At 34.0% G+C, this 8,316-nt stretch overlaps 1 protein-coding gene across 1 annotated transcript in view; it reads left to right on the top strand.

Moving 5' to 3' along the window:
• Positions 1–1,952: 1,952 nt before the first annotated feature.
• LOC107043843 (neurogenic locus notch homolog protein 1) overlaps positions 1,953–8,316 on the top strand; it is an 88,059-nt gene continuing 81,695 nt past the window's right edge. Inside the window, exon 1 of the mRNA XM_015265493.1 lies at positions 1,953–2,027. The gene's annotated coding sequence lies outside the window, so the exon portion shown is untranslated. The remainder of the gene's footprint in view (positions 2,028–8,316) is intronic.

Here is an 8,316-nt window from a genome sequence, read left to right as displayed (position 1 = left end):
TTCCCAAATTAAACGAAGAGTTAGATCTGTTGTCCCATCTTTTTAATTCTTTTTATCAATATTCAACTCATTTCCTACTAAATTCATCTCATACCGTGAGGGAACCTGTTGTCGGACGGTGCCCGAAAAACTGCGTTTTCTAGCCGTTCGGAAACTAGGATCCTTAAACAAGCCCTGAAAGGATAGGGCGTTCGGTAACAAGGTATGTGATGGTTTTTATAGATTATTATTATTTTCATTTAAATAACCATATCAATGGTTAATGAAAAAATTCAATTATAATTTTTTTCGTAATGAATAATAATAGTAAATGTATTTTTCATTGCAATACTAATGACAAATAAAAATGAAAAAGGAAATATATAATTTATTAATCAATAATGGCACAATATTTATTTTCATTATTATATCAATTGAAAATTAAAAACAGAACATCCGGATTTTCTTCGTTATGAGATAGATTTAATCATTAATTAGATGAGTATTCAATAATGTGTACCTATAATTACTGATTAATTGAGTAATAAAAAGTTGTTATTTCTGATGATCATCATAGGGAATGACACTTCGATAATCCTTGTCCATTGTCATAGTAATGAATATTTTGACGGTCAACATTACCCATTAACAGAATAATGAAAATATTTAAATTTTCATTATCGATTAGATGAGTATCAAGAAATATTTTCGATTTCATTATTGATTACATACGTATTAAAAAATATTTTTGGTTTGACTATTGATTGAATGACTACTCTAAAATATTCAAGTGTAATTCCTCATGAGATAAATAACAGTTTTTCATTGTTAATTAGTACTTATTGATATGGTAATTAAAAAATGTGAATTTCTCCATGCTCATTCATAATATAATGAAAAATACTTCCACGTTATTAGTGATTAAGCAAAAAATATGTATTTGCGGTACAAATTTTGGTGAAATCGGTGATGCCGCGAGACGAGACAAGACGAGAAGATGCGGTTTCTTATCTCATCTCGTTGTCAGCAAACCATTCTCTCGTCTCGTATCGAAATACGAGAGTAATTTCTTCTCTCGTCTCGTCTCCCCTTATCTCGTTTCTATAATCCAATATGCACGAAAAAAATACACAGAGGGGCAGTGAGGGGAGACTCTCTCGACTCTCATTTCTCTCGTTCTCGACCGGCTTTTCTCGTCTCGTCTCGTTTCTGTCATTGTCTCGAATGACTCTTCTCGTCTCGTCTCGTTTCTCTCGCGGCATCACTAGGTGAAATATATTCTAATAATATCCTCATAACACCCGAGGACGTCTGTAAACCTTAAATTCCCTGAAAACTCCACCTCTCCCATAATCAGAGCCATAAAAATTCAATCTCACCTCTCGAAAAACCTAATTCCTCTCCGCTTTATTTACTATTCATATTCAATCTCTCGGCAGGATCTCCCCATTGAATGCGTGAAATCACATGTATATCTTCCGCATTGAAAGTCATATATGTTTGTTGTATACATCCTGACGGAGCATTGGGTTTTGAATTGAAAGAAGGGGGTCATGGGGCGCGGGTATAGTTAAGAACTCCAACGCAGTCCGTGTTGTATAGAAAGGTACACGAATACATAACGCTGGAAAGTCCTCTCTCATCTCTCTTTAGCTGAGCCGCGCCGTCGCTCCACTGGGCCTCGGCCACGATGCCACCACGCTGCCTCAGTCCTCAGTTCATTCCACGACGTCGCTCCAAAAACAACTCCGGCGAGCAGAGGAAACTCAGAACCGCGCTTCATATAAAAAACGCACGCAATTACACACTGAAACTACGAGAGCTTGAAAGCATTTTTTTTCAAGTTTTTTTTTCGAGTGATATTCACGGGGACTGTGAGTCGGACGCGCGTTTATGGTTTGATACCAGAGCTTGTGGTAAGTTTTGACAATTCGTATTGTTGGAGTTGAGGAGGAAGTGTATCGACAGGTATTGGATATTTGAGTTTTGAGGCTGTGTATTGGATATTGATAGGAGCATTGTGGAGCTTTCATGCTTTTGGATGACAGGTATTTAATTATTGGGAAATTTGAATTTTTGGGGAGGGTGTGAGCGATGCGGGTGACAGTTTTGAGAGACATTGTCAGAGAAAAATTGAAATTTCAGGGACATTTCGGTAGACACATGTGAGAATATTTTTGTAGAAAAATCTAGAAAATTATCTAGGCAATCGAATCTAATAGAAATTCTATTGGATTTCTATTGAACATCTATACAATTTTTTTTGGTTTTAACCGATTCTTCTGAAAAATTCAGCAGCTTTGCCGCACATTCATCTACTTTAAAGAAGCGAACAATTTACAAAATTCAAAATTCATTTATTCATGATCTATTGCGAATAAAGTAAAACGGATGCTTAACTTTATTCTTTGTAGTGTAACTAACATTTAAAAAAAAAGCTAAAATCATAAAAATTACGGCGCAAGGAGCATCTTGAAGGTAAAAACAGGAAAAATTCAGCTTTTCGTGGCTATACGGGGCAAAATCGATCAGATCCGATCTTCTAACTCTTACAGGGGGCTATTGAAACAAATCTTTTCAGCTGTGATTCAATTAATTTGAAACATGATCTCCGAAATTTTGATTTTCAAAAAATATGAAATTTTTGAAAACTATTCTATACATGAAAACAACCATTGTTATTGTCTGTATCTCTAAACTTGGTCAAAGGGACATCGCAAAATTTGGAGATATGGAGAATTATGTGCTAAATGTAATGACGGCGAAAAACAATGGGGTACCGGCGTGAATAAGAGAGATATTTCAACCCCCCACACCCATTTAATCCCATGCTTTATCGTGGTTCGTCGCGCGGCACAGGCGATTTTCGGTATTTATTTTCTCGATATCTCGTTCCGGCTGCCGGTTTGAAATTTTGTCGGATGATTTAATAGTTTTTTCTCTACTAGTGAAAGAAAACAAATTCATTTTTTTTTATCAAACACCATTGGCATAATTAAAGAAAGACTGTATCACATACACTTGAACATATGCACAGGGTCTAAAAATTTCATTGTCGGACTTGTTGGTATCCATAAGTAAAAGATTCGTGAGCGTTACCAGGCTTTTTTCTTTGGTTTCTATGCTCAAGTTCTTTTTCCTTCTCTATGAACCATGTATATAGTACAATCTTTGGAAAGCTCATTAAATGAGTTCCAAAGTGACGTCTGTTTCATCCAATTCTGACCATTTTTCATTGAGTTATGAGAGTTTTAAGCGATAAGTGAATTTTCATGTTTCACTTGCAAAATTAACTTCGGATGGATTTTTCGATGCTTTCAAGTGGCTTAAACAAAGATATTTATACATCATTTTGAAGAACATGTACAATTTTCCGAAACGGTGTATTAGAAATGCGATTTAATTGGATTTTCATCAATTTATTACAGTTTTTTTCCATTTTTTATGTTTTGTCACACCTAAAAAGTGACAGTTTTTGTAATTTATCAAGGGTTTATACTTAATCAGCGGGGATATATCATATATCAATTCGAAGGTTTCATCGGGATCTTCAAATTGATACCTCATATTATTGATTCCAACCATTAGATCAATTGTTACAAGCGATAATGCATCGATTTTGGCCTGTCACGTTTTGAAAATTACCATTTTTTTTCTATAAACGATGATATTTTCTGTTTTTTTCTTCAAGTTTGTGAGAACATGTTATATATAATTCAAAGAACATTAAATTGCTTTCAAATTGGCCCCTGAACTATTTAATTACAGCCAAGTTTGATCAACTTATAAAAGATTTTATCTAAGAATTGAATTTCTTGATTTTTTTCTGAATTCAGATTAGTTCGCATTTTTCAATCACTATCGTTGAAGTAAAGTGAAGAATTCGTACATCATTTTGAAGAGTATTGTTAGTTCTTCAAAATGGTACATAAAAAATCTGATTTCGTGGAATTTTCATCCAATTATGGTAGATTGTTTCTATTTTTTACTTCATGTCACACTTAAAAAATCATAGCTTCTGACAAAAACGATGCTTTGGACTTCATCAGCGGGGATGTATTATATACTAATTTGAAGACCTTATCGAGATCTTGCAATTAATACCGTGTTTTATCCATTCCATCCAATAGATAAATTCTGATAAGCAATAATAATTTGATTTTGGGATATCACGCTGCGAAAATTCAAATTTTTTCCTCTTCATGAGGAAATTTTCCTCGGTTATTGTCCAAATCTGTGTAAGTACCTAATGCTTAAATATGGAAATATCACATTTACGTTCAAAAAATTGACACCAAACTGATGCCCCATTAAAAATGCATTGATATTTTCCATTTTTCGAAATCATTTATTGCTAATGATGAAGCTTTCGATTCGATCCGTCAATTTGTATGACGAATCGATTTGAACATCGTTATCATTTGTGAAGTTGTCAGGAGAATGAAGTGAAGTTTCTGTTTAAAGTTGGTTTATAGTTGGTTAATTTAATTGTCACAATAATTATAATTATTTCTGATATAAATATTAAAACATGATTGAAATATAATAAAAAAATTGACATAATGTAGGATCACGTAGTTCGTAAGTCAGGGGATTTATAATTCATGAAAATGACGACAAATATCAATTTCATGCAAACTAGGTAGCGCGCGCGAAGCGCGCGATCTGCCTAGTAATTAAAAAAATCCGAAACCTAAGTTTGAACGATTGCAAAGTTTCCATCGGAAACAAAAACTTGGAGAATTTAGGTGAGGAGTTTCTGCACTAAATATCTCAGCGGAATAAATTGTGCAGAAAAATAAAATTCTATTGATTTTCTCTATAAAATATTTTTTATTGAACATTCCTATTTTAAAAAAATTTCTAGTAAAGCTAGAAAAGTTTTCAACAGAATTGACGAAAAACGAATAGAATTTTCACTAGAAATCTAATAGAATATTCTAACAAATTCACTAGGTTGATCTACGAATTTCTTTCGCGTGTGCACTGTTGTACATAAAACAGGATATTCAAAATACTTGAAAATAGGAAAAAGAATTAATGTCTTTTTAGCCTAACAGAGTCGGGTACTATTTGAAAAAATTTTGATAACTAATCGATATTTCGGTATCGTCAAACATGACAGATAAAGTGGTCATTGCAACTTTTGAATCAGAGAAAGTCTATTTGAGATAATTTCTATTCTCAATCCTAAAAAAAAAATTTTTTCATGTACGCGACAAAACACCCCAGACAGGTCCAGAAGATTGTATTACTTCCTAGCCAATGCGCTCAAGTTAAGAAACTTTTATAATAATCTAATCACAGAAGCAGATGTTGACATTTCACAAGCTGCCTTGTAAATAACTTCCCCTCATGAAATGCGCTAACTGATGGTTGTTTCTCTCTGTATAAGTGATTAATTATATCGAATTACCAACTGTACACAAAACAACTCAATTGAGATGCCTGTACTATTATAACTCCCCTTGCCATAGGAATCTCCCAGCAAGGCAGATATACGAAATCAATAAATAAATGAACAAATGAATAAATAAATGAATAAATAAATAAATAAATAAATAAATGAATAAACAAATAACTAATTTCTATTCCTAATGCATAGAATATTGCTAATCACGCAGTATTCTAATATTGTGGATCGGAAAAGTAGTAAATAATAGTAAAATACTAAGAATAGCGAATGAAAATTTCGTGAAATGATTGCATTTTTTAAATTTGGAATAGATAAAGAAATTTTATCTAACGATGGTGAGAAATTTTCGCAGAACTCGTGAATTTTCTCTTTTTAGAATTTACAACTAGTACTTTTTGATAAATTAATTACTAAAATTGGGTGGTGCCAGATGGTATGACCGTTGTGGTCTTTTACCTACCCGTCCCAGTACCTACGCGGTACCCCAGCCTAATTCCCTACCCGCACTTGCCTCTAAGCTAACTTATATCTAACTCCACATGCACTGGCTTCGTTTTCCGGCGATGAAAAAATCTTTCACCATCGGGACTCGAACCTGCGCTACTGGGACGCTTTGGTTTATAGGGCCAGCACGCTGACGACGAGCCCAAAGACGTGCTCTTAAATTAATTACTAATTAATTTATCATTCTGGGAGAATTAAACTTCTCTTGTATTCTATCATTCATTCAATTAATTAGATATTTAAAATTATATTTCCAATGGATTTGAATAAAATATGATGATATTTCCTCATTCTCTCTGCATTCGTTATTCGATTTGAATGAACAAATTTTTTCAGTAAAATTCAGTGAATGATTAGTCGCTGGTTTTCCAAGCTAGGTTTCCAATGGAACGTTGAGGATTCACCTAATGCATACAAAAGAGTATTATTTCATTCTTCGTTGGCATGCAAATGAAGAAATAAATAACTAAAAACTAATAATTTAAGCATCCTGCTACTCTCTAGAGTAAAAATTTGATTACATGTCAAAAGGATATACGTACAATGTACATATTAACACAAATACATTCAACACACACATTCCACACAATTATCAATACAGTCTTCGAAATCAATAAATATTTACTTTTGCCATGAGAATTCATTTAATAAAAAAACAAAAAAATATGAACAACAATACAGTGAATTGCATCAATAAAAGAGAACTTAAAATCAGTAAATCGGCAAATTCAATGAATTGATATCAAATGACAACTAAACTAATCACAATAAAATAATATATTCTTTTAAAATAATATATATTATACTATTCAACACTTCACAGTTTCTTTGAAATCAACTCCCAATACTCATAATCCCAAAAAATATTATCAAAAGAATACGTCCAAATGTCCCACAAGTACGGATGATTGAGGTGACACAAAACTTCAAATACACCTACACACACACACAAGTACTCACGTGTTAAAGTTGCAGGGGAGGGTAGGGCGAAACGGACCAGGCGGCTAAAACGCACCTCTAGGGCAAAACGGACCACTGACAGAAAATTGAAAATTTTTGTTTTTGCTTCTGAATGGAGCAAATTCGAAGTCATTTGTGGTTTGAAGTGATTAGCAAATCTGATCAAATTGCGGTTCAACGACACTTGTTGTCCATAAAACCCCTGTGACGGTTACGATCCAAGAAACTCACTTTTAATTCAACACCTTCAGTGTTCCTGATTTGAAATAAAGAAAAAAAAAAAAATTACCAATTTTTTGTCAGTGGTGCATTTTGCTCTCCCGGTCCGTTTTACCCTCCCCTCCCCTATATGTTACATTGTCAAGTGTTGAAAACACATGTATTAAATCTGTGTATTGAAATTTACGTGCGTTACTTTGTCCGGTAACCCAACATTGAAGATGCGGACACTAGCTGGTGAACAGCCCGGGTATTTGCTTTCTCACTCGTACCTATTGTCGCTCGTATTCTTTTTGAACATGGGAAAAAATAATTCATGTGTTGGAATAGTATATTTCGTGTCGAGTGCCACAGGGGTTTTTGACGAGTGTGAGGTTGGCACGCCGAGCCGAAGGCGAGGACGACAACAATGTTTTTGTATTGAAGATGAGTTCAATCGCATCAGTAGTTTCGAAGATATTCGACTTTTTCTGAGAATCTTTTACAGGGAATATCTTCAAAACTACGCAAACGATTTTATTTTTTATTTTTTCAAAACATTCGTTTCGATGCCTTCTGTCTAAATCAATCAAAACATATGTACCCACCCATCCATACAAAGTTTTCAAGATATTCCCGTGTTCCATTTTTTTATAAAAAAAAAATTTATAACACTCTAGCTGGTGCAAAAATCGAGATATCAACTTGTAATTTGGACAGAAAATATATTTTGATAGCAACCATGGAGGTGGCAGTGACCATCTGAAATTTTTGCTGCTAGTTAGTGTTGTGAAGTTATAAACTTTTTTAATATTTCAGACCAAAAAAAAGATAAAAAAAAAATAAGACATCACTCAGTGACATACTCACTGTTACATGGCGCGCTGTCATATGCGCGCTGTCCCCTGCTTGTTATTTTTCTTATAAACAAAAGTTAACATTAATATCAGCCCAACATTTCCATATTATGAGAAAAAAGAACAAGTAAGTGATCGCACGCATACGACTGATGTTGAATATATTTTCTTCACTTCTTTTTTATTAATTTCGTTGGTAGTAAGCTTGCGGAGGTGTCTATCTACGTTAGTAACGAAGATCGAAATAGTATATTGTGTCATTAGGACCGTAGATGGAGGTTTGCGATGAGTGCTGCTAACTCACACGAATCGCAAACCGACGTCACGGTCCGTATGACACATACTATTTTTTGTCATGAAGGCCCGTTGAAGGTGAGGGGGAGGGGAAGGGGAGGGGGCGCA

The sequence above is a fragment of the Diachasma alloeum genome, unplaced genomic scaffold (genome assembly GCF_001412515.2).
Source record: "Diachasma alloeum isolate Michigan unplaced genomic scaffold, Dall2.0 Dall_scaffold_00642, whole genome shotgun sequence".
Classification (NCBI taxonomy): domain Eukaryota; kingdom Metazoa; phylum Arthropoda; class Insecta; order Hymenoptera; family Braconidae; genus Diachasma; species Diachasma alloeum.
This window is presented reverse-complemented; position numbering and strand designations above follow the sequence as displayed.